At 39.8% G+C, this 24708-nt stretch overlaps 1 protein-coding gene across 3 annotated transcripts in view; it reads right to left on the reverse strand.

Annotated features, from left to right (window-relative positions):
* TAB3 (TGF-beta activated kinase 1 (MAP3K7) binding protein 3) overlaps window positions 1–24183 on the reverse strand; it is a 44270-nt gene extending 20087 nt beyond the window's left edge. For 2 of the 3 annotated variants that reach the window (XM_063392993.1, XM_063392992.1), the window contains exon 1: window positions 23860–24180. The gene's annotated coding sequence lies outside the window, so the exon portion shown is untranslated. Of the gene's footprint in view, window positions 1–23859 lie in introns of all 3 variants that reach the window. The other variant, XR_010079750.1, reaches the window with a different exon arrangement.
* Window positions 24184–24708: the final 525 nt, after the last annotated feature.

Below are 24708 nucleotides of genomic sequence, written 5' to 3' on the forward strand. Positions count from 1 at the left end.
TGCAGTAATGAAGTAGTACCCTACCAGAATAAATTGCAGTTAAAACCTCTGTGGAATAACAAATTACAGCATCTGAAACAGAAGTTAACAGTTTAAGAATTTCAATTGCACAGGCAAGAGCCTTTGCATCACTTCCCTCTTTGAATAAACGTTTAAAGGTAACATGGGTGACTGTGTAAATGTAGCATGTGGATTGAAGATCATGATCAATACAAAAAGTGTTTTTCTACCACAGTTTTAAAATAATAGAAGTTAATTTTTTGTTTTCTAACATTTCCCAAATATGTGTGGTGAGAAGTATAACAAAGTAATAGGCAGTTACTGGCCAACTATGAATTTTATCAGATGTCTAAACACAACGGGTAATAAAGTTCCATTTTTATTTTGAAGAGTTGAAGCTTCCAGCCTTTACAATTACACAAACAGCCTTAAAATGTCTATAAGAAACCTAAATTAACTGTTGGGAAACATGAACACACATACAATCACTCTGAAGTCCTTGGATTATAGAGCTAAACTACTGTGGAAATCTGTTGTTTTGTTGTTTTTTTTTTTCCCAGCCAATGCCACAAAATTTACTACTGTCATTATGTACAAGCCCAGCCTTTTGTCCTACCTATTGTCCAGCATTTTGTTCAGCTTATTCTACTTGACCTGATACAACTGGCTGCACATTTTCCACTCTAAGCAGGCACAAACTGGCTGGAATACAATACTCACTTCCCATGTTGCTCTACAGCACACGGCAGGCAGAGAAGCAAGTTATTCAGAGAGCCAAGGGCTTACAGCAAAGGCTACAGAGCTGAGATGCTTAGACAAGAACTCCTGCTGAGCCACAACACATTAGGAAAGCAATCCTTCAAAGACTCTCTTCCACAGCATTCACAGGCTAAGGGACACACTGAGGTGCCTTACATGACCAGCCTTGTAATTACTGGAAGTTCAATGTATCAAAGACCAACTCTACCAAAATGAAAACAAGATGCTTCATCTGTAGCTAGCAGGAAGGAGCTGAGGGTACCCAAACTCTATATGAAAAGTATCTCGTGAAGATAGAATAAACTAACAGTGCTAAATACATGGCAGTTCTAATGGCAAAACCACAGCATATTGTCACAGAATTGGTCCTGCTGTGTTAACACACAGAGCCGACCTCGGGAGCCACTCAGTGAATCTCAGGGATTATGCAAACCATGACTCAAGTCCTAAAGAAATACAGTAATTTGTTTTTTTACACCTTTTACATGCCCAATGACATGTACATGAAAACAGTATCTTTACATTTAATCTTTTCCTTGAGCCATTTGTGTACATTACAAGTTAAGAAAATAACCAACAGTTCCATCAATCAACTGATGCCTCTTTTCTGAAAGAATAAATAAAAAAGTAGAATTAGTAGTCTTGATCCTCCCCAAAGTCTGTTCAAATATGTAAAGAAGGCAATCTATTCTGCTATTGTCATTTTGGAGGCACTAAATCAATTAAAATGAAGACACCTAAATTAGCAGGAATAAGATCCAGTTGAAACTAAATTATGTCAATAAATACTAATTATGTCAATAAATACTATCGGAAAATGTATAAATTACATACTGATGTGCACTTATACAATTACTATGTATGGAACAATTAAGTAACTCCTGAGTGAATTTCCAGAAAACAGGCTACCTGGAAGACAGTTTTTTAGGCCTTAATAATTTAAATTTAATTGTTAAGAGTTTTACAACAATCGTTGGGCATTGAAGTGAAAGAGGAAATAATCAAGAGGCAGAACATAATAATAAACTATCATCTTACAGAATCATAAATATACTGGAGTCAGAAGCGACCCACAAGGAATATCAAAGTCCAGCTCCTTACCCTGCACAGGACAGCCCCAAGAATCACACCACACCTGAGAGGGTTGTCCAAACACTCCTTGAACTCTGGCAGGCTTGGTGCTGTGACCACTTCTCTGGGGAGCCTGCTCCAGAGGACCCAGCCTTCCTCAGGGTGAAGAACCTTTTCCTGATATCCAACCTAAACTTCCCCTGACTCACCCCAGGCCATTCCCTCGGGTCCTGTCACTGGTCACAGAGAGGGGATCAGTGCCTGCCCCTCCTCCTCCCCTCATGTGCAAGTTGTAACTGCAGTGAGGTCTCCCCTTGGTGTCCTCCAGGCTAAGCCCCCCCAGTGCCCCCAGCTGCTCCTCCAGGCCCTTCACCATCCTCACAGCCTCCTCAGTAGTTACAACTCACATAAAACAGAACAGCTTTCTCCACCTTTCTTCCCACCCTCAGTCAGCTCAACTGTACTAACTTGGCCAGTTAAAACAATTTAAAAACCAAACCAAACACTTCTTACTAGTTTAACAAGCTTTTTCTGCACAATGTATCCTCACCGAACATCACACCATTGCATAAAGGAAGATAAAAAGGTAAAAAGGGGAAAGGGTTACAGGATCGAGAACACCACACCATCTCCCTCTTTTCAGCACACGTCAGTCACCTGATCTGTTAAAGCTGTGACCATAAGACACTCTCACCTGAAGCAGATTTGTTACAAAAGCAAAAGCTGTTCTTGTATAAACAGCACCAAATCAGGATGGGGATTTTACCAAGTACTATCAATACTGGAGTTAGACAGAGACCATGCTGTGGCACTGAGCCCCGAAGCTACCACCAGATACCAGGTCAGATCTGAAACCACACCCCAAACTCCCCATCACTTGCTCACCGTGCAAGGAATACTAACACTATCCTTTACAAAAACTCTTTCTGAAAACTATGCCAGGCCAACTGATTACAGGCAGCAGCTCTTTATCACCAGGATGATTACGCTCCCTGTATCTCCACTGACGCATTGGTTAAATGTTTCCAAAGGCCAAGATACTGTCCACATACTGCTTGCCAACAGTAACACATGAGAAGAGACTAACTAGCTCAGGCAACATATTTAGAAAGCACTTTATGAGACTCAGTATCTTTGGGGTTTTAGCTCGTACTGTTGTTTTAACAAATAAATATGATTTCAGCCATTACTGCATCATCACATCCCAATTCCACTTCTGTATTTCAGTATTCAAATAGATGTTAAGGTGTATAATTATAGTAGTACTTCCTACAGTGACTGCAAACACACAGTAGAAAAGCTGTTGAAGAGTTACATTTCTGTAAATCAAGAATAGATATGTATAGAACCATGACATTTGAAGATAAAAAGTCAAACTGAGTTGTTTCACACAAAGGATTAACTATGCAAAAACATGGTTTGTAATATCCCATCCCACACATACCTATTATTTAATAGGCATCAGTTACAGCCTTGTAAACATGCCCAGCATATGACCTGGCTGCAGATGCAATCATGTAATCCCACCTCTAATCCTTCAGCAGCCTCTAGAACCACTGTTACTTTAAATTCAAAGGTGCCTACCTGCAGTAGAAAATTACATTGGCTGTAATTAAAAATCATCACAATCTATTAATTCCAATACTGAAAACCAAGACAACAGATCTGTACACTAAGTTTGCATTTATTTAACCATTAAATAAGCAAAAACAATTAACTCATCCTGCAAATATCAACTGCATCAATCCAGCTAAAATGTTGGATTACTCTTGTAGCAAAGACAGGCAAATGATTTTATGGTAATGTGACACCTTCACAAAGACTTGCTAGCTGGAAGACTGTAAAACCTCAGAAATACAAGAAACTGAAGTGTTTTAACAGTGCCAAGAGCAATCTTTCCTTATAATCATCTTCAGTCACACACTCACTGTATAAACATGATATATGAGAAAACCCAAGGATTATTTTTCCTGCAACTGTCCAGCTGAAATAATTTTCAGGATTATATATAGCTAGGCACAACTTTCCCAACTCAGAAATCAGAATGCCCATTTGTTAACAGAACTTTTCTTTATTTACAGGGTGATACATCCCAAAGCTTTGGAACTGTATTGCTTCACATGGTAGGAAAGACACAACAGAACTTAAAAGACATTTTGCCAGTTAAGACAACCTTAAAGTTCAACAAAGCAAAATTAAAGCAGTCACCATGTAAAACTGAGCTCAGCATGCTGCTGCCACTGCTCTGAATGACTGGCTATGTCAGTAACACCAGAGCTTCATGGTCTGGCAAGCTGTCTTCTGATGAACAGTCATTCATCTGTCTAAAACATCAACAGATTCATAAACCTGGATGGCTGGAAGGCAATGTGAAGCATAAAAGAGAGGTATACAGGAGAATGAAACTAAAAATAAAGCTGACAAGCTATCACTGTTGATCAATTGATCTCTTATGGTAAAGTTACACAAGCTCTCCTGACAATTCCATATCCCTGCTCATTTATCCATACAACAGTTATCCAGATGTGTCATGTGATGGGCTACAACAGCTCAGAGTACTGAAATGGAATGTAAATCATTAAAAGTCAGCATGATTAGAATACTATCATCTCAGATGGATGAAAAAGGAGTGTAGAGCAACAAAATCATTCATTCACTTTTTTTATTTTCCCAGCAGCTTAAACTTAAGCAGTGATCAGTTTGATCCACTCTTTCCACAGACTCTAAATGATTAATATTGTGATACAGTGTGGTGTGTCTTTATCACATAAAAGCAATATATAATTCTGAAGTAACAGAAACCTGGACACAGGAAACCCATTTTTGATAGAACAGTGACAGAGCCTAGAAACATGACTCAAACATAAAAATGTTTAATCTGTAAACTGTGTGCGAGCATATTAACTGCACAGGTTGTTACAAAAATTTAAAAAATCATTATTAATCACTATTCTCTCTTAGGCATGTGTTCTGTGTTGTTTTGTGTGCTTTAGTATTTGCTTTGCTTTTCTCCCTTTAATTACACTCTGCATCCCTAGGGGCCATCAACATTGAAATGAACTAGTGTTTAATGTTACTCGTTTACTGTTTTCTCTCTTCCATCTATCACAGAATCATTAAGGTTGGAAAGGACTTCCAGGACCATCAAGTGCAACCTCTGACTGAAGACCACCATGCCTGCTAAACCATATCACCAAGTCTACTCATTTTCTGAACACTTCCAGGGATGGTGACTCCACCTTTCCCTGGGTAGCCTGTTCCCACATTTAACCACTCTTTCAGCAAAGAAATTTTCCGTGATATCCAACATGAACCTCCCCTGGTACAACTTGAGGCCAGTTCAAGCTCTACTTATCTTGGAGAAGAGCCAGACTCCCACCTGGCTACAACCTCCTTTACAGGCAGGTGAAGTAAGCAGTGGGGTCACCCCTGAGGCCTCCTTCCCTCCAGGCTACACCTGGCTCCCACACAGCTGCTCCTTAGGAGAATTGTGTTCCAGACCCTTCACCACCTCCACTGCCCTTCTCTGGACATGTTAGAACACCTCAATGTCCTTGCAATGAGGGATCTAAATCCTGTCTTTTCAAATGAAATATTTATATAGAGACATTATTTATTTTGCTTTGGAAGCAAAAGGGATGAAACGCATCCCTATCCCATATACAGGTCAAATCTCCACAAAGTAAAATTTACTTTTAATACCTACATTACACACAGGAAACAGTAAAAACTGGTTGATAATGAGATCATTTAACCGGAACAATGATATTCCTTTTAGCAAGTAGCTAAGAGGTTCCTGGGCAGTAACTCCTCTACTAAGTAGGTCACAACATGGTCTGGTGGGGATAAGACCATCAAAGGCCACCCAAATTCCAAAGCCCTGCTGAGGGGCACTAGACCAGGTTGCTCAAAGCCCTGTCCAGCGTGACTCGGAACACTGCTAAGGATGGGGCATCACTTGTCTAAGCAGACTGTTCCAGTGTCCCATTACCCTCATCAGAAATTTCTCAATTATGTCCAATCTAAGTCTACTGTCTTTCCATTTAAAATCACTGCCCCGTATCCTGTCATGACAGATGTTGGTAAGAAGTCTCTTAATCTCTCTAAGTCTCTTGTACACTGAGAGGCCACATCACATAGCAGTAAATACTTGGAAGGAACTGATGGTCCTCTCACTCCAGTGAGCAAGTAGAAGCAGCTCTCACTACAGAGCAAAGTTACAAAAGAGAAAGTTTCCAAGGCAGTGGGAGAGTTCAGGAATGATGCTAATATGCCACAAACACCAGCTTCCAGAAGGGCTCTGCAGAACACGCAGTACAGCTACAGGCTGCAAATGCACGTGAGTTTGTACAGGTCACAGATAATGCTGAGGTTACCACAAGTATCATGACTGCACCCAAAGCTATGAGAACAATGAACTGCCTGTCTTACGAGGACATATGATCTACGATTTCTGACTGAACATTTGTGAAATTAGGCTGTGGCTGGGAAAAATCCTGTAGGATACAGTACACTATCAGATTTCCTAATTCATCAGCTTCTGTGTTGGCCCTGATAAAAACAGTTTTATGATGATGTAAGAAGTTTTCGGTACTGATATCCTATTCTGGGAATCAAAATAAGCCAGAAAGGATACAAGAAAATGTGGAACTGAGTATATACTATAAAGCACTGAAAAAGGTCTAGTGTAAATCCATGGATCATAAACTTCAGCTTTTCCTTCATTTTAAAGTATAGCCTGCTATTCATATTTCTAAGTTTAGCAACTTCTAGAAGCTGAGATTTATACAAGAGAGAAACTGAGCTAACAAAGTACAGAAGTACTGGACTATTGTTTCATACACAATCAATCTGAGAAAGTGAGCTTCCTTCTCAGAAGTTTGAGATTAACACTTCTCAAAGAAGCAGCATCTCCAAACACTGGAGGACAGTGAGTTATCTGCAGAGCACCAGTCTCAATCCTGACCAGCACAACAGGAATTCAATATTGTTCCAGTCTGAGAGGTTTGATAGCTCCTACACAAGGTGATTCCCAGCATTAACTCCTACTGACAAATTCATTGCTACCTACTGAATTCATCTGTAAAACATTTGGAACAGGCTTTGTTCCTAAGATATATTTACAACAGTCAAAAGATGGGTCTGTCCACAAGACACTTCTACAAAATAAAACACTGCAAGTACTTTTGCAGTAGTTCAGATCACTAAGAATTCACTAAAGCCAGATGTTGCAAAAAGTCTTAAGACAGAAGTCATAATTAAAAAACCAAAAACAAACAAACAAACAAAACCCCAACCAACCAACCAACAAAACCACACACAAAGCCACAAAAAAACCCAACCAACCCACCAAATTTGGGTTACTCACATTTAACTTGTAAAATTTCAGTGTTATCTATACTCATATATCAGCTGTTAGACATTTCAAAGGCTAGTCACAAAACCAGCCTAAATGTGTTCCTCACTTTTCTTTACCTTTTCACTCTGACTTGGGCTTCTCCCTATTAAAAATGACTTTTCTAAATAAACAAATTGCTATCAATAAATCTGAAAGAGGCTCCATTTGCAGAGTAAAAGCAACAAAACCATGCTGATTGTCTGAGCCTGCAGATACTTCTAAAAAAGGCACACCACTGCACTTCAGACATTCAGGGCTACACTATTTGAATTTTTAACCCGTTTTTTACTTGGGTGGCTCAGAAAACAACTTTACAAAAAATCCTCTCAGAGTGAGCAGAAGCTGTGCAATAACTACAAAATTTAAATACACTTAGTCAATCATGCTGTGAATCAGCAATAGGACGAGTTATAATAATATAAAATTTGAAAAATAAAATCTAAATGCTTATGCTACCAAAGAAATTTTCACCTCTTCGAATTAAAACTTGAAGTATTAGAATGAAGGAATTATCGAGGCAGAAAGAAGAGGACAAAAGTTCTAAATCAACTGTTTAAATATCAGGTTTCCTGCTTCTGGAATACCCATTGGACTTTTGTGATGGCTTGCCATAGTAGTGATGCAAACAACAGTTTAAAATAAACAGACCAGTACAGTTTCTCTGTTAAGCCTGTGATGAGTTTTTCTATGACAAACCTTGAAAATACTCTATATTCAATGCTCTGAATCAGAGCTTTCTACTTTGTTGATAACTGCATATATGGAAAACCTTTACAGGATGCAGACAATTTCTGTAACACACCTTGTCTTAAACATTCACATTTTTCTGCATCTTTGAGAAAATGATCACAAAGTATATTTACACCATAAAGCAGAAACATTTCTTTTTCTGCAGAGACAGAAGAGACTGGAATTATCACTAGTTTCAAGTCAAGTGACCCGTGTAAGTTTATTAGCAGCCCATATAAGTGACAACTCTGCGAAAGGCAACATCAATTGCAGACTGCCTGCACACTTTATTCCCTGTACTTCTACACCCAGTATGGCCAGATGAGAACGGAGAGAATGATACTGGGAAGCACAAAATTCAACACTCTCTGGCATGATGATCACCAGCCTCTCCTCACTCTGGCCATCTGAAACTAGAAAAAAACCCTAGACTGGAAAGGAGTGAGGGGATGACAGAACCACCTTTCAGGATCCCCAACAAACACAAATTGAGGGAGGATATGACTCTTCACACATGAAACTGAGGAGAGAAGCAGACAAACACATATAAACATGAACAAAAAGTAAGAACCAAAAATAGAATATTGGTAAGAGAAAAAAGCAAGGAGCAGACAGTAGTTGGTACAGAACAACAGTACAGAAAAATATGAACCATACTCACTACAGCAGAAAGCATCAACATCCATTTTAAAGTTTTGAATTAAACTTTGGCGGCCTGACTATGAAAATTTCCTCGACATAATTAACTGCTATAAAATACGATGAACAAGTTATGCAGCGTGCCTGTCTTTTCTATCATTCCAGAAGAATTTGTTAACATAAGGAAATCTAGCATGGACCTTGCTGATTCTGTGGTATCTTCTGACAAGTCTCAGCATGAATACCTGCTCACAGGAGTGTTGCAAGACAGTCACACAAAGAGGTTACAAACCATGTAATATTAATGTTATTTATTTTTATTGCAATACAACATACTGACACATTGAGATTATCCATGATCACACCTGTACCTGTACAGGTGCTCGAACATTTGCCATAGTCAGGGAACTGCTGTGCCCAACATCCTTGGGCAAAGCAGGAGGCATCTTAAAATAAAAAAAATATCTGCCAACAACATAAATACACACAGACATCTATGTGTATGAACTATATATGTATATATACAGATGTCATATACACCCTAGATGATGCTTTTCACTTTTTTTTTTTTGTTTTGTTGTTGTTTTGTTGTTGTTTTGTTTGGTTTTTTTGTGTGCGTGGGGGTTGTTTTTGTTTTGGTTTGGTTTTGTTTTGTTTTTTGTTTTTGTTTCTTCCTTTTGGTGGCAGAGAGGAAAGAATGCCTTAAAATTAGATTATTGTTTCTGCAACATGGGACCACAATCATCTTCTATTAACATTATTTTATCTCATCTTAGCCCCAGATGGACTTTCCGGGGAGATGTGCCTTAGATACTACACAATGCAGACATTTTGAAATGTTTCTTTCTACACTGACTTCAGCACTCTTTATTAAAAAATGTATTAAAAAATGTAATACCAAAAAAAAAAAAAAGTCTGGTGAAAGAACAGCTGTGAATTTCTCCTCTTTCCATAAGTTACATCTGTTGCAGGAAGAAGCACTGGTATGTAAGGTAATGTTTAAATAATCAACATTCAGATAAAGCTGTAGCTGGCCTGTCTATGGAATTGCTTGAATAGCAAATCTTTATAAGGAAGTCTCAATATTATTTCAGATTCACTTCTTCCATCATCTTGGGCCAGAAATGGGATAAGCCAAAAGAGATAATGGAAAGACTAGAATGTGAATGTGAATACAATTGTTCATCCTAAAATGCACTGATGCATTCCTGCCAAAATTCTTGTACAGCTTCAAAGGCCTTGAAGAGTATCCAGCATCTTTATTGATGAAAGCTTTAGTGTATCCCTTTCCTACAGAGCTCCAAACCAGGTGGGTTTAACACCTGAGAAACCACAGACAACAGCAGGAAAATTGCAGCCACCTACACTAAACCTTTTAGTGAACAAAATTAATTTCTGCTTAGGGTCCAGAATGGGTTGGATTGGAAGGGATTTTAAGGATTATTTAAATCCAAACCCACTGCCAAGGGCAGTGACACCTTTTGACTAGATTTATGTGTGTATGTACATTTGTTAATATATTTTCATTTCTTGTATTTATTGCTTCTCCCAAATTAAAAATCTAATAGCTACTCGGTTAGAGATAACTTTCATGCTCTTCTGTACACTCTGGGCACAATTTTAAACTGATTTTTTTCTAACATTTATTCTAATTTTCTTATTTTTCTAGAATTCAATTGGAAGAATAATGAATTATAATCACTTGTAGGTCAGCTATAGTTACATAAAAGCACAAACTCCCCCTAAAACTCTCACATTAGTTCTCTCTCCAAGGCTTTAAGTCATGACTTTGGTAGGTTAACCAAATCTGTGTGTGCAGTCTGGACACCTTAGTTACTCAACTCAACGACACTGCCTGCAAAGGCAGGCTGGCAGTATTCAGACCATCAGTCATAACATTTGTTTATTTTTGTTGGTCTGCCACCAAGCCAGAACATTTCCAATTCAAGTGATAAGATTAACACAATTCCTGGCTGAAGCACGTGTAACTTTTTACATCTAGATGAGCATAAGAAGACAATTTTGTGATGATGGGGCTGGATGCTCTTTCCCAGAGCCTGTGACTGCAAGCTATAGCAAGAACATGTTGAACAACCCTGTGGCTTTACAGAATCAGCCTTGTGGTTTACAAAGTAGAGGGAGAGAGGTCCTTGACTACCAGGCAGTCTCTCCACAGCTGCCACTGCATGGCTGGCTGATGCTGAAGTTACAAGCAAATGTCACTTTCATCAGGTAGAGATACTCAAAAAAAAAGGTATAAATCTGAATATGAGACAAAATGAATGAGGCACACTTTCTGGAACTTTCAGGAGTAAGCAGTATTTGACTTTTCAAAGCATTTCACCCAAAAGTCCCTATTCACAATTTCAAAGGTATCATTCCAAGATATTTTTACAGTACCTTATTTTTATTCTACATGACAAATATTCTTCCAAATGTAAGTTACACATGCAAGTTAAACACTTTAAGCAATCAGCATCTCTTTAAAGCCAAATAATTTCCACACTGATCTGCCTTACTGTACTGCACTACAGTTGGTAGGATAAACTGCACTGATTTCATTTCCCTTTTAGGAAGCTATCCTCATAATCCTGCTTTAGAAGAAGAAGAAAAAACCACTAGAGCTCAAAGGCAGCTTCAACCTAAAATAGTTACTCATTCTACTATTGAAGAGGTTAGGATTATTTCAGTTTTCAAAAACAAAAAGATGCTGGCCAGCAGCTCAAGGTAGGTGCAGCCTCCAAAATCCATGTCTTCCTTTGTTTTAATAGACCTCTCTCTTCTTGTGGGATTTATTTTGTGGGAACTCAGTAAAGCAATAGCTGAAGAACTGCTGAAACATTCTCTACACCACACTGAGCTTGTTCTGGTATCTGTGCTGCGCTCAGGGCTCTTCACCTCCATCAGAACAGAAGATTAGAACTGACACCCACCCAACAATTTGAGTGTCTCAGATGCAGTACAAAAACACAAAAGCCTTTCTTTCACCTGATATGTCACAGTGGTTTTCTGGTTTCCTTTGCTTAGATACTGCAGCAAAGGAAGAGATGTGGTATTTAGTTCTTTAATAAATCTCCCAGTTTCTTTACTGTTAAGAAGTGGGAGTGCCCATATGGTTTGTAGAATGCAACAATGTCCAACTCTTCAATTAGTAACTAAGAACTTCAACCTTTTCAAACGAGTCTTCTTGTTTAACTCCCTTGCGTCTTAGAGGGACATCATGTACAAAAAATACAGAGGGAAAACGTAAGAAAAAAATCAAGGTCATATCTTCTCACAAATCCAATGCAGTCTTATATACAACAGGAGGGTAGACAGCAGAAAAAATCAAAGTTTATAATAACTTGCTGTCTCCCTGCTGGCCAGCCAAGCACAACTGCCACCAGAGTATTCCCCTGAGGCCAGCAGGTGACACATAATGCCTGCCCTGGACAAACGAGCACAAAGGGAGAAATTAGTACATTTCTGAATAAAAAAAAAAAAACGCTAACTGGTTGAAAGCAAAAATATATTAAAATAACATTGCAATCTGATGCCTTGATTCCAAAATCACAGCACAAGTAGTCACACCCTGTGCTTCACCAAACAGCCCAATGACTCCTTCAGAATTCTCACAACATGACTGCAAACAAACTCAGCTCTAAGCACTGACACAGCCCAGACTCAAGTGTAAGCCTTGGCTTCTCGCTGCTTTTACAGGAGATGGGGGAGAAGGAAGGAGATGAAAACCTTTGACATTTTCAGAGCTGTTTAAGCACAAGCCTTATTCTATTTTGTTCTGTGTCATTCCTCCCCCACAGGATGGAAAGCAATGCTACGCGTTCAGGATGTGAATGGCCACATGAGCTGAGCAATACCATAACAAACCTGTTAAGTTTGACTATAAATCATATGCAGATTCTCTGTTCCTTCCAACTGCTGGAGAAATATGCAAATTAGGTAATTAGATACCTCTGAGAAGCCTGTTCTTTGATTCAGTATCAGCTTTAAAAAAAACAAAGGTAATTAATGTTTTAAAAAAAATCCCAGGGAATACCAAAATAATTGATGCTTATTTTCAAGACTATTTCACACCCCCAGTTTTCCATTATGGTGAACCAAACTCAGTACTATTTAAAGTCTGGGAGTTTTATTGGCTGAAAAATGATGAAATCTTTTTTTAAAAAAACAATATTTACCTCAGACCCACAATCAAAAGAACCCCCAGTTACCAGATTTACATTATAATACCACCTCATCCAACCCTACTGAGTCTCTGTTTTAGCTACCTCCTGCCAAGACTGGTGAGCTCCAGTCAGGGAATTCACAAGACTTTGGATACTCATCACCCACTAATTCTCCATTACTGTCTGCAAGTTTAACCTATGGAGTTATTCTTAATTCAATTATCTTGCTACATATTTTGTATAATTTTCAAATGGATTTAAAGCAAATTTCACACAAATTTAAACACTTGCAGAAGACAATGCACATTCAACACTGTACATACTTCCTCATATACACAATCTCTATTACTTTCATTATTTGTCAGATTTACACACCCAACCCATTCACTTTGATGAGAAGAGCAACTTTCTACGTATTTGAAAAGTTAATGAACTGCACACAGTCCATAGACAAAACAGCCTAATCACAAACTGCCTTTATAACAACACTTTTCCAAGTATGTGTAAGGGTAAAGACATTCCTTCTGCAGTTATACATGCTCAATTCAGCTGAATCAAATCCAGAATAAACAGAAACTACACATAAAAAACCCCAAACAGGTGCACAATTAAGGCACAGGTTCAAACACTGTAGTATTGACTTTCTACTTATTATTCACTAAGTAAACTTTCAGTGACATCATGAAAGAATCATATAACCATGATAAAATTCTATTAAAAATTCTCAATCTGCATAATTTATTACAAAAGGCAACTTTATACATTCAAATTATTATTTTCACATAAGAAATAAATATTTAAAGGAAATCTCATTAATAGAAATCAAAAGTATGTGTTCCTAATTTACAATTTTTTTTCATACAACTGCTTTTACCTAAATCAAATGGATCTGCCAAAAGTATTTTACATTTTAAAAGCAGTTTTTAAATTAATAACATAAAACAAACTTAGCTCTAACCAAGACTATGTAATAAACACATCCTGGACTGGTCTGGGAGTCAGTAGAAAGACAACTCAGCAGTGAATTCTGGAATATTAGAACTGCTGAGTAAGAGGCTATTGAATGTTACTTCCAGAACAAAAGAGAAATTCTGAAACATCAAAAGTGCAAAATAATTAACAGAAGGAAAAAACCACACCAAAAACTACGAACATACTACACTCAAATACCATGCTTCCTACGAACTTTAACTGGGAACATAGGGCTGCAATCTAATTCCCCTCTATGCAGAGACACAAAAATACAGAGTTACAAGGGAAAAGCAATACTCAACATCCAAATCCATCTTTTTTTTTGGTCCAGCATACAGTGTCACAATTCAAAACACCAAAGAAATAGCAATCCCAGCAAGAGAGGTGGTTTTGCTACTTCTGTTGAACTCTGAAAAAACATTTAGAATTTTAAAGAAGTGAGTTATTAGGCACAAAAATCCTTTAACTTCAGGAAATAAGTTGGGGTGATGGTGGTGTGGGGAATCTTTGTCTAGGGAAGTATCTATCATCACAAAATGCTCTCCAATAGCACACACTCTGGGTGCTTCCACAAGAGAAATTGTCACAAAGGAAGGATCATCTGACTGTTTCATAATCACTTGAAATGCATATGTAAAAACACAGTAATTCTGAAGGAAGAATTTGCTTCTCCTTTTTTTTCCAATGCTTGCTCCTCCCAAAACACCACCACAAATCTAGAGACCAAATGGCAGCATGGACATCACTAAAGCTAAACTTTGATTTAAGACACTAAATACATTACCCAAACTGGATCAGCTCTTTGATTCCTCTCAAAACCCCACAATATCTTGTGTCATAGACAGACACAAAGTTTTGAGACAGAAGCAGGCAGCCAGGGTGAGAGAGAAAGAAGTGTTAGATCAAAGTGTCAGGATGAGATCTGACCATGAAGACCTCAGAGCAGATTCTCCCTTCAGGTAAGGCACAAAAACTCCTTAGAAATTAGACTTCTCTTTAAGAAAGCAGTCCAAGCCACAGTCCAAGGCTTAACTCTTCACTTCCATTTAGCAATTCTTCTGTTACAGGAACCTCATAGTTGCAAGGAACTACACAACCAACAACTCTGGTTGCAACCAATGTATCTATCTGGTGGCTCACATTTTACCCAGTGATTTAGATACTGAAGTAAAACATGTAACATTTCTAGAAGTCTTATTTTCCACACTACATGACAGAGGAATCAGCATCTCCTTGAAATCCAGATTTATATTCAAGCAATCCAGACACCTAAACCTTGGAGAAGCGTTGATTGTTCTCAACTTTGTGAAAAGTTGCCTTCCTAAATCTTCATCTTCTTTTTTATTTGGAAGAACTGAGAAAAGTTTTTAGCCTTGACCACAGGAAAAAACAAAGCCATCAAACCAGGTTAGTTATGAATTTCAGGGATTAGCAAGTACAGATCACAGAATAGAGAAAATAATCCAAAAACCAGGGCAAACTATAAGAAATACCAGTACTGTGATTGAAAAATGTTAGTATTTTGAGATGCACAGAACTGATATGAGTTTAATCCAGTATCATATAAGAATTAAAACAGATAGCAAAAGTTCACAGTCAAGTTTACAATCCTCACAGATCCCTCCTGAAAAGTTATTCTGCAGAAAGATTTACAATCTCAGTAATATAAATTACTCATCTTTGAGTAACACAAATTTGATGTACTTGACTGTATGTGTAATAAAAACCTATTATAATTCAACCTTGAGGTTTGCACTTTAGTAAACTCATTTAATGTTTAAGCAGTCTTTTTTCACAGCTAGTAAAATCATTAACCATGAAAGGAACCCAAATTAATATTGCTTGCTAGAAATGCAATACAGCTATTTTACTTGCTTTTCAAGAATGCATTATTCAAGTCATCACCAAAATACTTTCTGAATATTAAAAAAAATCCCAATTTTTTTAGTAGAGTATTTGTCTACTGGATAGTTTTCTAGTGGCATTATGCCATGCTGTACATGCTATGAGGTAACCAAATTAAGATGCTCATAGTACAAAATATGGGATCATTAGTAGTACTGAACAAATAGCCCCAAACATCAAGTTTTTCTCCTCGCTTGACTTGTATTATAGTTTAATAAAAATTAAAATTATTTATGATTATGTAACATGCTTACATAACCCACAAATTCTATTATACACATTATACTTGCCCTACAAGTTTAAGTATACCTACCATACACTTGCTGGGAAAAGAAAGCAAACACCACCCTCAGCCCCCATAAAGCCAAGTATAGTGAAAAAAACCCAAAACCAAACTCAGAAAAGCAGACAAAAGAAAGCCCTAAGCAAGTCTAAATGCATTCCTCTTAAGTATGTAGAGTGTTCATTTTCTGAACAGACTAAACAGACTGTGCATAAATAGTTTTCACTTAAAAAATGAATGCAGCTTATGTAAGCATGTGTCAGTCAACCATTTTTACTGATGGCACTACAACCAACAGCGTTCAAAAGTTCAGAAAGCAGCACTTTCAATTTTGAACTAATTCAAAATATCTATTGTCCATACTTCCAGGCTGACTAAATAAGGCTACTGGCAAAGCTTAAACTCAAATATTTCATGAATTGTCAGTGGACAGAGTAATCCAAGGATTATGCTCAAGAGAAGTTATTCAGAGTAGCCCCAGAGCAGAAATTTGCTCATGTCACGAGGACATAACTACTCCCATAAGACACATCTGCTCTTTCTGGAATCTGTGTTCTAGCACATAATAAAAACACAAAAACAAAACATATCAAAATGTCAATGTCATAACTACTTTTTTCTCACCTGAATCATACAAATTCTAACACTTAAACCTATTTATTTTATTTTCCTCTTCTTCTAGAGCTCACAAAAGCCTTATCTTTCAAAAAACAAGAGACATTTAGAGTCTCATTCTTTACACTTTTTATAGGAAGCTGGACAAACCAATGGTCTATGCTATAGATTTTAACAGGATTCAGTGGTGGGGGGGAAAGCACAGAAGGACTGCTTGGTTTTGTGGGGGTCTTTCTAAAACTCAATTCACAGAAGAGAGTCAAATTTCTTTTGATCCTTTCCTGTCAGCTCCCCAACATCAATCCCCCTTCAGCTACTTCTCCAAGCCATCAAGTCCACAAACTGCAACACTACAGTGACCACAGCTTCCCAGGACTGGCAATAAGAAATTTTCTCCACCTCATCCAACCTCCAGGAGAGTGAGAAGAAAAGAATCTCTCAGGAGATATGGATTTCTGAAAGGGTAAGAGAAGCAGGAGCTCTTCTTTCATCTCCTCTGTGTTTCCAGGACAGGAATCCTCCATCAGACTGGAGACACCAGTCCACTACTGCTGTGTTTGAACCTCTCAATAACAGATGGACATGAGAACAAACTGCACCGGGATTTCTGAAATCAAAACCCAAGGACTGAATGGTACAGATAAGAACCAAACAGCACAAGCCTCCATGGCCTGATCACATCTTGGATAACATATGCTCTTAGGAGAAGTGTCATAAATTTTTGCTACAACTTTTACAGAAAAATGTTGCAGTTAAGGAAAAGCAGCTTTCAAGTGACTGGGTGTTCCTCCAGAAATAGAAGTACTGTTTATCACAGCACCAGAAACGTCTGTGTTGTTGGTACTAGTGCCTCCATGAGTAACAACTACAGAGATCACTGAAGATGCCTCAGAGTCCACATTACTATAGAAAGATGTCACCCAACATATGGAACTAAGACCATCAAGACCTGCTGTACAGAGTTGCTGAGAGGATTCCTCCTTCTCTTTGGAAAACTTCAAGTTGTCCTCCACAGAAGCCACCTCCCTCTTACAGACCCCTTACTCCTACATGAAGGAATTTTATTTCAACACTTAGATGATTTTTTGACTTTTTCTCTTTTTTTTAATACAGTAGATCATAATTTCTAAAGACAGACCAAAATAGCTGATCTTACTCTGGTCTCTTGTAGGCCTAAGGCTACCTTCAGCCTCATTTACCTCAACTCCCAAATCTTGAAAAGGATTGGCAGGTAGAACATTTACTTGACTTGGAACTTTCTTTAAAGCAAAAGAAGCATTTACAGCATCTAGAGGCTGGGCTTCAAAAGCAAAGAGGCAGATTTCATTTAAGAGAACCCACATTCTGCCCTTTATGAACTTAATTCAGCTGCAACAGATGTGGTACAAACTCTCTCTTCTCTGTCTGACCTCTCTTCCCTTAAACTGGATATTCCAAGAAAACAGTAATTACAAAATGTTTGTTGCAGAAAGTGCCAATGAACTCAAACCAACACAGAAGGAAGCTGGATGTGAACAGGGAAAATTCTCACTGTCACTGCCTGCTACTGAAACCAGCACACATGGAAGAGTAACAGCTTCAGTGTAACAGCAGGAGAAAGTACAAAACTGCAAACATTCTAAACATTCTCCTGAGCAATTACTCAAAAAGTTCTTACTCACAACGCATGAAGCATTCAGTCCAGGAATGAGATTTGTTGTGAAACACCTGTACAAAACACTAATGCTCATGAAGCTGGGACAGCATGCAAACTTTTATAACCACATTTTCATGATGCTGCCCCAACAGCAGGACACAAAGCATAGACAAAAGACTAAAGCAGCTGTTCCCCTCTGCTGTCCACTTGAAACTTACTTATCAGCTGAAAAAAATCCATGCTAATGTGCAAAAGCACTGACAAAAGTTTGAAAATATAATTTCATGTAAGTGTTCCAAATTCAGCTAAAACATTTACTCAGCATTACTGAAGTCACATTTGCAAATGTCCAGATCACCCAGCAGCTAAAACTTTATTTTTAACAGGAAAGAACATAAAGTGACTTTTCAGCAAAATATCCAGAAAATAACTTAAAAGTTTTGAACACATTCAAATCAGCAGTAAGATGATGATATTTGATGCAATGCTTGCTAGTAGAAATTTAGCTTATTTGTATTTTTTTGAGCAAATGTGAAGCAACAGAGAAATTGAACCGAATTAATACTTTGTCTTATCTAGACACATATTTCTGATCCAACATTAGTAGGATTATAGTGAGAATTACTATTCCTTCAAGATAAGCATAAGAATTTCAAGGAAAAAAGGCAGATATACTTTAATGCAATGCTCTGCAATAGCCTAGTACCTGGCTTACTATTTCTGCAAGCTGATCTTCAAGAACATCCACAGGAAAGCCAAGTTCTATATTTCTTTCATAACTTGCACAATATCTAGGTAAAAAAAAAAAAAAAAAAAAAAAAAAAAAAAAAAAAAAAAAAAAAAAAAAAAAAAAAAAAAGACAACAAAGACCAACCATCTCCTGTTCATAAACTTATTGATCTTGTGCCCAGTGTGAAAGAACAGAACAAATCCCTAACTCTTTCAAGTGCTAGGAAAAAATGCCTACATCTTGAGTCAAACCAAAGTATACAAACTCCCAACTGAAGATGAAGAATCACACTTGAGGATTTATGCCAACATGACAAAAACATGCACAGAACAAACCAAGCCTTTCTGCCAGCCATTCTCTAATGCAGCTGTGACACTGTAAACCAGGAAGAGTTGTTCAAACACATGAGACTTGAGGCCAGATCACCTCAGAACATAACCAAGGAATGGAAAAATGCTTAAGCTTAAAGCTGCAACAAGATTGAAATACCAGCACTGCTGGGGTTCTTTTTATCAAATCTGGTAAGAAACAGTCAATATTGAATGCAGATTATTAAACAGTACAAGTTTTTTTTCCTGCCACGACATCCAAGACAAATACTGATAGTAACAGGGCGTTTTTTAATAAAAACTCTCCATTTGTCCCTAGATCAACCATGATTTCACAGAAATTGACCCACTTTTCAAATTTATGTACACTTTAGTGGATGTGCAATTTCATTTGAAAGAAAGTATTTTATTATGAGTTTGGATCAAGACTGATTGAACAGAATCTGTTTTCCAGAAAACACTCTTAACGATCCACCAGGAAGCCCACATGCAGGTAGGAAAACATTTGTATTTGAGCTGTGACAGCCAGGCTGCTCAACACCAGCACAGCAGAATCACCTCTCTCTCTCTCTCTTTGTGACTTTGCTATTTGCTTACGAAGCTTTAAACAACTCTCTGAAAAGAGCAGTAATTTTCCTTATAATAGAGCCAAAATAGGACAAAATCTGGTAATTCAGTGCTTTTAAAATACTTTGCATTCAGGCCCTTAATAAAACAAAGCCCACCAGGAACTGAAGAACTAATGCTTCTTAAAAACACAAACATAACGCATATACCCTCAACAGAGATGGCATTTTTCATTTTTATACTGTAGTGTTATGCTGGCTATTTTAAAACAACACTTGAAAAGGGAGAAACATTCAACTCAGTAATCAATGGGGTGTAAGAATACTGAAATGTTGCTTCCACTGAGACATTAGGCTGAGACAGACATTGTGATTTATCTGGTATAATTAATCTCCGGAAAGAAAAAAAGAACAAGAAAAATGCCAAACAATAAGAACTCACTGCACAACTTGAACTGTAACAGCAATACTGTGGCATTGTTTCACCTTATTATATACTGAATTTTGTGACATGTATTTCAGCTTCTCAAGTCAATGCAAACACCTCAGTGATGTTCTTTCTGGAAGTTGTGCACATGAGTCTCCTGGATACCAATACCACAGTGTCACCTCTCAAACACTGACACAGCACAGAAGTTGCTGAGCAGCCACCCTCCTCACACAGGAGATACCCAGCATGGATATTCAGTACCACAGAACCACCTACACTTCACTTTGTGATAGTTTGTCTGGAGCTGGAGAGAGCATTTTGCTTAAGTATTACAAGCACATCCCTAGTTTGAAAACCTTTCAAAGGACAACTTTGACTGACACTTGAAGGTTTGGTAGACTACAGGAATCTATTCTAGCAGTGTTTTCAACCAACACCTTCAACATCTGCACACACGAGTCTAAACAAGTACAAAACTCATCTTTCCATTTACGGTGAGAGCTTCCCAAGTGAGAACTGGCACCGTGACATCACCACACATTCAACTTCTGCAAAAGGGTTCTCAATCTCTCACAAAAACAAGACAGTCAATATTGCTCTTTGGACAGTATTTTAGTCTACTACGCCCATACAGAAATAAGCTTAAAGAAAAATAGTATATAGAAAACAAAGAGTTCCAACTTGGAAAAGAACCCCAAAACAATAATAGAAGACTTTGCCAGAGATTTGCAAGTGAATCCTTAACATCAGTGTACTTCATTAGGCAGCCCCAAAATTTTTCAGTTCGGCTTTATTTTTCTGTTTGAATAAAGAAAGTAACAGGGACAGGAAAAGCTATTGCAAAACCACAAATTACAGATATTTCTACAATATACCTTGCAGTCCAAAGTAGTCCAAAAGCTTATGATAACGCTTCAGGCTTTGTATGAACCGTCTCAGTTTCACACCCCATTTGTCCCCTGCCTTTTAACCATACCATGTAAGAAAAGTAACTTCCACTGCAGACACCTTTAGATACACTGTACTCACACCTAGGTGTGCACACAGGTACTGCACCCACTGCACTCACAGCAGTGGGAACAGCAGCATCACAGATGCTCCCAGGGCACAATGTGTCACAGCATGGTTGAGATGGATGACTAAGCACACACCACAGACTTGACGTTCCCCAAAATTTGCTAGACTTGATCACCTATTCAATGACTCAATCATCACAAAAATACCTTTGGTGTCAAAAAAGTAAATCAAAGGCTTTTGCTTGTGTTGGTGGTTTTGCTGAAAACACTGAAGCTGTGAAAGTAGGGATTTGAAAACTATCCCAGTTGAAGACAGAGCGCTTTGAAAAATAATTCAATAAAACATCTTAGGTTTCCTATTTATTAGGTACTGCAGTACATACCCACGTAACTCTTGCACTAACCAAGAATACTTTTGCAGGTCGTACTTTGAGGCTACTTATGCTGTTCACAAGCACATACAAAATGAACCCTTACAGGTTTGAAGTCAGGAGAAAGCCTCTACAGACCAGCACAACCAAAAACTTCATTTAAGCCCTACCTAATTCTTGAGAGGGGACAGAGGAGAGTTACTGCCAGATAACTCAAAGAAGCACATCAATGTATTCTCCTGGATGACTTCAAAGGAGTCTTTTTCCATTAGGATTACCTTTTACTCTGCAACTCCCAAGAGAGACACCAGCACAGATGTCACCAAAGCTGGCTGAAAGTCAGATGTGTTTTTACAATCTCTACCCAACTTATCTAGTCTTCCTCAAGATGAAAAGTCATGGAAAGGAAAAGGAACTTCAGTGAGATTCAGGAAACAAAAATGGACACAGATCTCACAATATCCTTTTTATATTTACCTGCAATCATTATCCGTAAAGGTTATGACCCAAGATGAAAAAAATACATCATAAAACTATAACTTCATAATAAGAATACATAACACTTATCCAGCTACCTGTGTTTAAACCAAAAGATGCAAGTTTAAAGGCAGGCTTAAATGCTGATTTTATTATTCTTTACTAATGTATGTAAAATTTGGTATGTTGGTAATTTTAAGGACAAACTGAGACAGTCTATACATACAGGTTGTTACAGCACTCTTCAGATTGCTGCAGTCAACAGACACCATTCAAAAGGCACGACGAAGCACAAGCTGTAACAAATGTTGTGAAATACTTTATTTTTAAGAATACTGTTCCTCTCTCTCTACAAAGAGGAAATGAATTTAACATTTCTTCTTTTTACATGAAATATGTGAACTGCAAATATACTTAAGGAGGGGCAGAAGAAAGTACTGCTTTTCTTGCAGATCTAGAAAACAAAATTAAAGTTACCAGAACAGTGACTGGCCTTTGACCATGCCAGCTTTACCTGTAAGTTTTAAGAGTTCTGTTACATTAAGTCCTCTGGAAACATTAGTGATCAGGTGGACCTGCTACAGAACATAAGCCCATAAAGAAATACTACTCAAGTCTGTCACAGTAAACACCAGCACTAAAAATAACAAACACATATTGACACATCAGCTAAACAGGCTGACCTGACCACTCTCAATATTTATTTGGCATTGAAGAATAGCATCTTCAAACCTGTTAGCACTGAGATCTTCCATGACAGTTTTGCTCATGTTTACCTGAACACAATGTCTTACTTTAAGTTTTTCCACCACTTTCCAAGTGTGATGTATCTGAGCCATTCCATTATATTGGACACAGGGAATCTCTACCAAACCCTGAACTACAGATACTCACTCCCATGCCATCTAAGCAATTGTCTTTCCTCTCCTTGTTTTCTCCTTGCCAAAGCCAGGGAAACAACGGCCAATATCATGTTACAAGTTATGTTTGAACAAGGGGAAAAGCACAGCGACTGCACAGTCCTACAGTAACACTAAACAGGCTAAATGAGAGCTGCATCCATCCACCATAACCACTTACATTAAAACAAAAACCCTAAAATGAAACTGGAGTTAATCTTCCTCAGAGCCAATACAAGCAGTCGATAAGATCTCAAACCCGACCTGAAGCCAAGATTCTGGACACAGCATAGCCAAGGCCTTGCTACCTTTGGGGGCCTTCTATTTCTAGAGTCAAGGCACAGCAGCAGCAGCATCGCGCTGCAGTCACGTCCAAGGAGCAGTGGCAGCGTTTACCTGTGAATCCATTTGCTTTTTATTAATTAATTTATTTTTAAGCACCAAGAGCAGCACCGGTGGCCCAGCAGACACCACAGCCTCCGCCGAGGGAACACCCGCACGGGATCCCCGGGCAGTCCGCCCGCCTCACTCCGCAAAGGGCTCAAAAAACAAAGACCAAAGTTTTCGCTGCTCGGTGCGTGGGAGTGCGGCAGCAAAACAGGAGCCAGGATCAACACGAGCCGCCTCCCGTCACCACACCCGGGCCCACGCAGGGCAGGACACCCCCTTCTCCCCGGGGCAGCCCGTCCGTGTCCCCCGGGACGGCCACAGCCCGCTGCCACGAAGGGAGGGGGGACACCCACAGCCCGGCGGGATGAGGGACCGGGGGTGTCACCCGAGCCTCCCTCACTGACCCTCGGCAGCGGGGCGGCCCTGCCCGCCCCCAGATTCACCCCCCGCACCCTCCCTGACCACCGCCCCCCCTCACCGTGCTGCGCTGGGGGCTCGGCTCCGGCTGCGGCTGCGGCTCCGGCGGCTGCATTCCCGCCCCCCGGCTCTGCCCCGGGCCCCGCTGCGGGGGCCCCCCCGCTCCTCGTGAGGAAGGGGAGAGAGAGAGGCGCGTAGCCCGGTGGGCGCGGGCGCGGGGAGCGCGGGCGGGAGCAGGGACAGGGTCCCGGGGCAGAGCGCGGCCGGGAAGCGCTTCCGGGCTCAGTGCGGGGCGCTGGGGCCGCCGGGCGGGGCGGGGCCCCGGCTGCGCCCAACGGCATCCGACATGGCGCGGCCCGCGCGCGCCGGACCGCACGGCTCTCGCGAGATTTGGCGGGCGCGGATGGGGGGAAGAGGAGGCGGGAAGGCGCGCGGCAACGAGAGGGGGCAAGGCGTGACGGGGGCGGGGCTGGGGGCGGGGCCAATTGCCTCGGGGGCGGGGCCATGCCCGGGGGCGGGGCCAGGCGATGTGAGGGGCTCCGGGCTGCGGGTTCCCGCCTGTCCCTTCCCCGCCCCGTTACTGCGGGGACACTGAGCGCCTTTAAACGGAGCTTCCCGGGACCGGGGCAGGACACAGTGCTGCGTGCCAGAGGCTGTGGGGGACTCTCGTCTCGGGGTCCCCCCTCTAGAGAAGCCTGAGCGCGGTTGGGCAGTGAAGGGAACTAAGGTGTTATTTTGTGAATATTGGCACAGTTCACGGAATCCCAGAATGTGTCAGGCTGGAGCACAGTGGGTCACTTGGGCCAGCCTCTCCTCCCATGCAGGGCCATGGCAGTGTCCGCGGCTCGGGCGCGTCCCGGCCGTGCTGGAGTGTCTCCAGTGAGGGGACTCCGTGCCCTCTCCTGACGAT

This window comes from Prinia subflava, chromosome 3 (genome assembly GCF_021018805.1).
Source record: "Prinia subflava isolate CZ2003 ecotype Zambia chromosome 3, Cam_Psub_1.2, whole genome shotgun sequence".
Classification (NCBI taxonomy): domain Eukaryota; kingdom Metazoa; phylum Chordata; class Aves; order Passeriformes; family Cisticolidae; genus Prinia; species Prinia subflava.